Raw genomic sequence first — 7,051 nt, 5'->3', positions numbered from 1 at the left:
AAAAAAAAAAAATATGTATACATTTTTTGGCAACCTCTGTGTATATGCGTATGTATATATATACAACATATATCATAGGAACTGTATAGTAAAGTGTATGTAAAGTGTTTCCCTACTCTAATTCTCCTTAGTGGACTCATTTATCTTATACCTACAAATTGGAGCTTAAGGCAGGTCTTGAAGATAGACTTGTTCTAATTGTTGTTATTCTCAGATGCCTTAGGAAGTAGTTTAGTAGACCTATACCAAGTTATATAACCGGAGCTCTGTTAAGTCACTGATATTCAACATAAACACAAAGTAAAATGAGTGCTATGGCAAGTGATTGGTGCAACATCAGCCACTATATAGAACCAGAGGGCAAGTTAGGAGGTACAACATGCACCACCCCAGCCCTCCCCCCCCACAAAGGCCACCAATTCCATAGGATCTATAGTTACTTGCCAAGATTTGTGACCCAGGTTAACTCTGATTGGTTAATATACTTTGGATATGGAACTTCAGCTAGCTGTGATTTATCTATTGATTCTGAGCTCTGCTCAAATGTTTCTGCACTTTCTCCTTAGTGATTCTGTAAGTACATTTCACAAGTCTTACTGAAATCAAGAAATAATGCCAGCTGCATTCTCCTAGGGCACTGATATACTAATACTCTATAAAATAAGGGGCATAACATTATTTCAGTCTGATTTTTTTGCAGTGAACCTACAATGTGTCCTTGTGGTCACAGCATTCATTACATACAATATTTGGGCACTTTCAGAATCTTTTTTTTTTTTTTTGACCGGAAATAGGATTTATTATTGGTAGGCACAAATGATGGGCAACACAGTGTTAAGTCCTCACAAGTGCAGGGCCCGCCACTTGTCCAGGGGGCCACGATTGGGGATGTATTTGACCCCAGAGCTATCTGGAATGAGCTGCTTCTCAGCCACCATGTCTTCAAATTCATCTGAGTTAAACTTGGTAAGACCCCATTTCTTGGAGATGTGAATCTTCTGATGGCCAGGGAACTTGAACTTGGCCCTGAGAAGGATCTCAATCACATGCTCCTTGCTCTGTAGTTTGGCACGGATGGACATGATGACTTGGCCAATGTGAACTCTGGCCACAGTGCCTTCCACAGGGGCTTTCCAAAGGCACCACGCATACCTGTCTGGAGCCTAGATTGGGGACAGCACAAGGTCTAACACACGAACATGTATTGGAAAGGAGCGCACTTTCAGAATCTCTTATTTTAAATTGTTTCCTGTGTTTCTCCCACTTCTAGAAAATAATAGATATTTTTCATTAAAATTTTACAGAGTATCACTTTTGTAATGAGTTGATTTGAGGTTTCTTTTAAACTTTCTCTGTAATATCAATTAAGTTACGTGGTAAATGCATAAAATATTATGCATCATCTCCTATCTCTCACATAGTGCAATTAAACAAATCTGTCATGGTAATTAGGCTTAGAATATGGAAATGTTTTGTTGGCCCTAAAAATTGTGAACAATTATAGCATTATGAACACTTTCATAATGAGCTTTGTGAATGATCATTTCTGTTGTACCTTGTGTAAACTCACTCAGCTACAGGCTTCTTTAGGTCTGTAATTTTAGTAAGGCATTCTGAATCTGTGACGGTAAGAAGGTGAATAAGCAGGATATGTATGGTGTGCATTTTGAAATTTGTATCCAAAAGATCACAAAATGCCCAAGTACGATAGTGTGATATAATTCATGTAATATAGCAGAAGTGTAGGAGAAAAAGCCATATTTATGGTCAGACAGGTATAAGCAGTGAATCTATGGAAACCCCTTTGCTGAGAATACAGAGCTAGAACTCTAGATCTAGGGATGGAAGAAGACAAGAGTTTGGGAATTTAGCAAGAGTCAAGGCCTCAGATGGGTTTCTTATGATGCAAAATTTGGAATGTTCTCAGTATACTAGGACAGAGGATTTTCGGGAAAATTTACATAAACCTAAAGTTCAGATGAATGGTCAGCCAAGGGTGGAAAACCTGCAGCCTTGGGGCCTCATGTGGCCCCAAGGATCCAGAGGGATTTTGAATGTGGCCTTTTGACTGAATCCCAGTTTTATAGAACAGATCCTTTTTTTTTTTTTGCAGTTTTTGGCCAGGGACTGGGTTTCAAACCACCACCTCTGGCATATGGGACCGGCGCCCTACTCCTTTGAGCCACAGGCGCTGCCCCAGAACAGATCCTTTTATTAAAAGGATGCAACAGAGAAAGATCACACTTTTTTGCCTCCTTTGGTGGTTATGAAATGACAGTCTTGAAATCAGAAAGCCACAGGTTCCCCACTTTTCCTTCTATATCTTTATCCTGGGATACCTCCTCCCCAGGTTTGAATCCCTCCCTTTAGACACAACAGCCTACAGACATATGTTGACCCACTCCAGGTGGGTCATGCTCAGAGGACCAGTATCCTATATGCCAAACCACAAGTACACAGCTACAGATAAGCCATCCATATACAAGCCATGTAAAAACATACAAATTTACAATCACCACACAGATCTGTGACACACGTTTATCATTTTAGCTTGTGGCAGAAAAACTATTCCTACTGATGTGGATGACATTTCCGTCTTCTGTGAGCCTTGCTTACTTTTGGCTCAGATCTGAGCAACATGTTTCCAAGGGAAAAGCAATTTGCTCTACCCATAATTGGGTGAGCTCTTAAGAAACATAATGATTTGACGTAAATGCTGCCATTTCCCATGTATGAATAATTGTTATACTTTTGAAAGTGTTTTGATTTATATTGTTTTATTATCCATTCTGTTATTAAGAAACACACTAGTTAAATAACTATATGATAAATTAAAGCAACATGAAAAATATTTTCATTCCAGAAATAGATATATTTTGTTTTATATATGTGCATATACATGTATATATATATGTATTTGGGGGGGCAATTAAGAAATATTTTTTAGATCCAGCTTTTATTTAGTCACAGTATTTCTAGATTTTCAACAAGTATTGAGTTTGAATAGGGCTTATTCAAGAAAAAATTATGAATCCTCGTGTTAATAAAGTTAAAATATGTAGACAAATTAAAATATGGAAGTGAAAGAAAAGCTAAAACACCATATTTAAAAGAAATCTTCAAAAATGAAAAATATAAGGTGACCAGTACATTGAAAAATCTTCTAGAACATAAAATTAAGTGACTTTTGGACTGCATTTAAAGAGATATACTTCTGAAATTTTAAGATTACATTAAAAAAGTTGTTGTTCAGCAAAGCAACAATATTTTGCTGTTCATTCTTTTATGGAAGTCAGAAGGAGGCAGGTCTAGACTTCACTCAGTAGTTCGATACCATCATTAGGGACCAGGCTCTTTTTATTGTTCCTCTAAGCACATTAAGTTTTCATTCTGAGGCTCGTTGCCTCATGGTCCTAAGATGGCATCATGATTAAAATCAAAAGCAAGAAGTGGAGGAGAGAAGAGAGAGGTGGTGGTGACAGGGTTTGTTTGGCCTTATTCCTGGAGTGGCTCTCTCCTTTTATCATCCCAGAAGCCTTCCCTCCATGCTGTGTCGGCCAGAACGAAGTCTCATGGTCACCCCTCCTGCAGAAGAGACTTGGAAAGGAAGCCCTTGGTAAAGGAGGTGCAACTTGCAGTGATAGTGCTGCCCTGAACAAAATGGGGCTTCTGTCCACAAGGTGGTCAGGGGCTGCCTACAGGATGATAAGCTGGCCTACTGCCCTCCAGTTCTGCACCCCATTTTCTCATCCTATAAGGTCAATGCCATGAGGTTTTGAAAAGAGCAGTAACTTGACCAAGGTTGTGTCAGTTAACCCTGGAAGAGCAAGAATTCCTCATAAAATTATTAAAATAGGCAAATCCCACAATGATGGGACATTTCTTTGTAAGGATTCTGACATCTTTTAGTTTTGAGCCCTGGAAATACAGTTCTGTGCCTCAGGAAGGGGCGGCAACTTCTGGGAGAGATCTCTTCCTACTCACTAAGAGTGATTAATTCTTTGTTTCTCAAATTGGGTACTTGAGGGTTCAGGTTCAAGTTCTCAGTTCTTTGGCAATTTAACAACATAAAAGGTGGTTAAATGAGCCAAACAAGAGAGTGTTTAACAGTTGGAGCCACTAAGGCTCCAAAAAAAAAAAAAAATGGCCAAGAAGAGCTATTCTCTTTTCAGTAAAGTATTAATTATTCTAAGAGAAACTGGGTAATAAGGACTTGAGATTGTGTGTGTGTGTAGAAAATATGTACTTTTGCTCCTATGGGCATTGACTCTCCAATTTACTTGTGTGTCAAATAAACATGGTTAAATTAAATTTTACTAGCCAATGTTTGGGAAGATTCTGTATTATCTTAAGGTATAAAGAAAGCACACTATAGAAAGAAAAAATCACCCTGGGGTAACTAAGCACTGGTGACTGACTGCTCTGAGGTTCTCAAGGAGCAAACATCAGGCATCTCAGGTGGGCCGAACACCAGAGTGACCTCCTCAGGAGCCAGTACTCTGCATGCATGGTTGTCAAACTTCTCTGCTGGGACACTGGACACATTTCTGAAGGACTCCAGAAAAACAGCACAGCCGGGATTCAGGTACTGTTTTGAGATGTGCCTTTCTCTTTGTCTTCGACAGTGGTTAGTGTGTTAAATGTCTTGATAGAGAAGGTCGTATTTGGGAATATTGGGATCAATAGGACTTTGGATGCTATGTTTTCCTCTCACTACTCCTTGCTAGATTACTTAAATCTATGAAGTCTTGTTTGGTTTTAAAACTTCCCACAAACCTGGTGTGATCTGGAGATCCAGAATCCACTTTCATATGCTGCCCATTGAAGAAAAAGACAGTAGATGGAATATAACTGATGTCAAAATACTGTGTATAAACGGGAGTTCAGTTCACATCTACCAGGCATATAGTAGCCATTTTATTGTTTGTTTGGTTTTAACTGCTTGTTTGTTTGACTTAGGTCAGAAGACATCTTAGAAACTGGATGTTTCTAGGCAGACTGGATCTTCATCTCTCCCCAAACCCAAGAACTAACACCTTCTCAGCAGTACTTTTTATCACCTGGCCTAATTCCTTTTTGCGGTAGCTTAAGCAACAGGAAACTTATCTTGAAATAATTCAAATGTTAATTCTCACTGTCAGTTTTTGCTCAGCCAAGTCACCTCCCCACTTCCATGTTAGAGCTGTCTGTACCTGTGACCTGTTCTGGAAGAGCCAAGATGCCTAGAGGCTCCTTTTTCCTGCCTGGAGCCAGCAGCTGACCCTTGCCTTATTCACCTGGGCGATGCTGCACCAGTCCTGCCTGCCCCAAGCTTCTGCCTGGTTTGATCAGATTGGGCTGCCCAGAGTGGTTTCTCTGACATCCAGAATGTTAGCCAGGGTCACCCTGAGCCCTCTTCAACCTTAGCCCACTCCCAGACTACTGCTGAGCTGAGTAGGGCTTCTTGTATCTTCTCTTTTGTGATATTTAAAGGAAATTCACTCCTTCTGGTTGGAATAGTAATGCCAACAGTAAAAATATGGTGGTTGGGAAGTTACATTTTCAGTTTTGAAAGAGTAACTTATATCACAACAACTTTCCCACTGAGAACACAATAAAAGCTGGATAAAATACAAAGAAAAGTTGTTTAAAGCCATCAGAAGGCAATAAAAGAAGTTAGGACTTGTGAAGCCAAGGTCCTGTGAGTAATAAAATATATTGAGATAGACATCAACTTTACTGTTACTACCCGCTTTGAGTCAAGATTTTATGAATAAATAAACAAACTCTGCTAGGATTTTGACTGGGATTGAGGAACACCATTAATAAACTTGACCTAATTGAAATATATCTATAAAACAGTGTACCCTGTAATTGCAACATAGACTTTTCTCAAGTGTACTTGGAAAGTTATCAATATTAATCATATTATGGAACATAAAACAACTTTCAACACATTTTGAAGAAGATTGTGTTTGTTGGAGAGAATAGAATTAAATTAAAAGTATCAAAAAGACAAACAAAACAAATCCTTTAATATTTGATATTAAACTTCATAGGTATAAATACATTGTATCAAAGAAGTAATCACAATACATATTTTTAAATACTGTGAAATAAGCAATAAGATAGTTGGCATAATAATGTGCAGCATGCAACTAAAGCCATGCACAGATATAAATTTATAGACTCAAGAATATATGAAATAAACAGTCTACATATTTAGCTTAATAGACTGAAAGGATGGCAAATTAAACCCAAAGAAATGAGATGAAAAATAATGGTAAGTGCAGAAATCTAATAAATGGGAAACAATCACAAAATTAACAAAAACAAAAGTTGATTTTTTAATAAAATAACGTAACTAAATCCCTAGATCAAAGGAAGAACAGAGGAGGCACAAATAATAAGGACCATACTCAAAAGGGTGATATTACTATAGATTTTATAGATATTAAAGGATTGTAAGTAGATATGAACAGTGTTAGAACAATAACCTGACAATTTAAAACTCTATCTTTCAAATATCTATAAAATCTATAGTAATATAGATATTACCATATTTAAATATGTAATTTAAATATAGATATTACCTATATTTAAATATATAATTTAAATATCTATAGTATTATTTAATATATAAATAATTTTGAAATATATATATACTGGGATAGCATGAAGACATTAAAAAGCATAAGGTGAATCTGTATGTATTGACATGGAGAAATGACAAAGATGCTATATGAAAAAAATTGCAGAACACTACAGATTTATATAGAAAAACTATGGAGGCATTTTCATCAAGCCAAATATAATGATCTGGGAGGCAGTCACCAGGGAGTTTCACTATCTATATTAATGAACATAAGTGCCGAAAAACTAAACAAAGTATTAACAAATTGAGTCTGTATTGTTTAGTTTTTCTTTATCTATGTTTAGTTTTTCTATATTAAACTGTATTGTTTAGTTTCTGTATCTATTGTTTAGTTTTTCTGTATTAAACAAATGTCTTTTTAAACATCTTAGATGTCTTTATGCTATCCCAGTATATATGTTTCAAAATTATTTATAT

The 7,051-nt window shown here is 36.9% G+C and overlaps 1 pseudogene; it reads right to left on the bottom strand.

The window, feature by feature from the left end:
* Positions 1-4,636: 4,636 nt before the first annotated feature.
* LOC100967106 overlaps positions 4,637-7,051 on the bottom strand; it is an 8,314-nt pseudogene continuing 5,899 nt past the window's right edge.

This window comes from Otolemur garnettii, unplaced genomic scaffold (assembly GCF_000181295.1).
Source record: "Otolemur garnettii isolate 467f Iridium unplaced genomic scaffold, OtoGar3 scaffold00072, whole genome shotgun sequence".
Taxonomy (NCBI): domain Eukaryota; kingdom Metazoa; phylum Chordata; class Mammalia; order Primates; family Galagidae; genus Otolemur; species Otolemur garnettii.
This window is presented reverse-complemented; position numbering and strand designations above follow the sequence as displayed.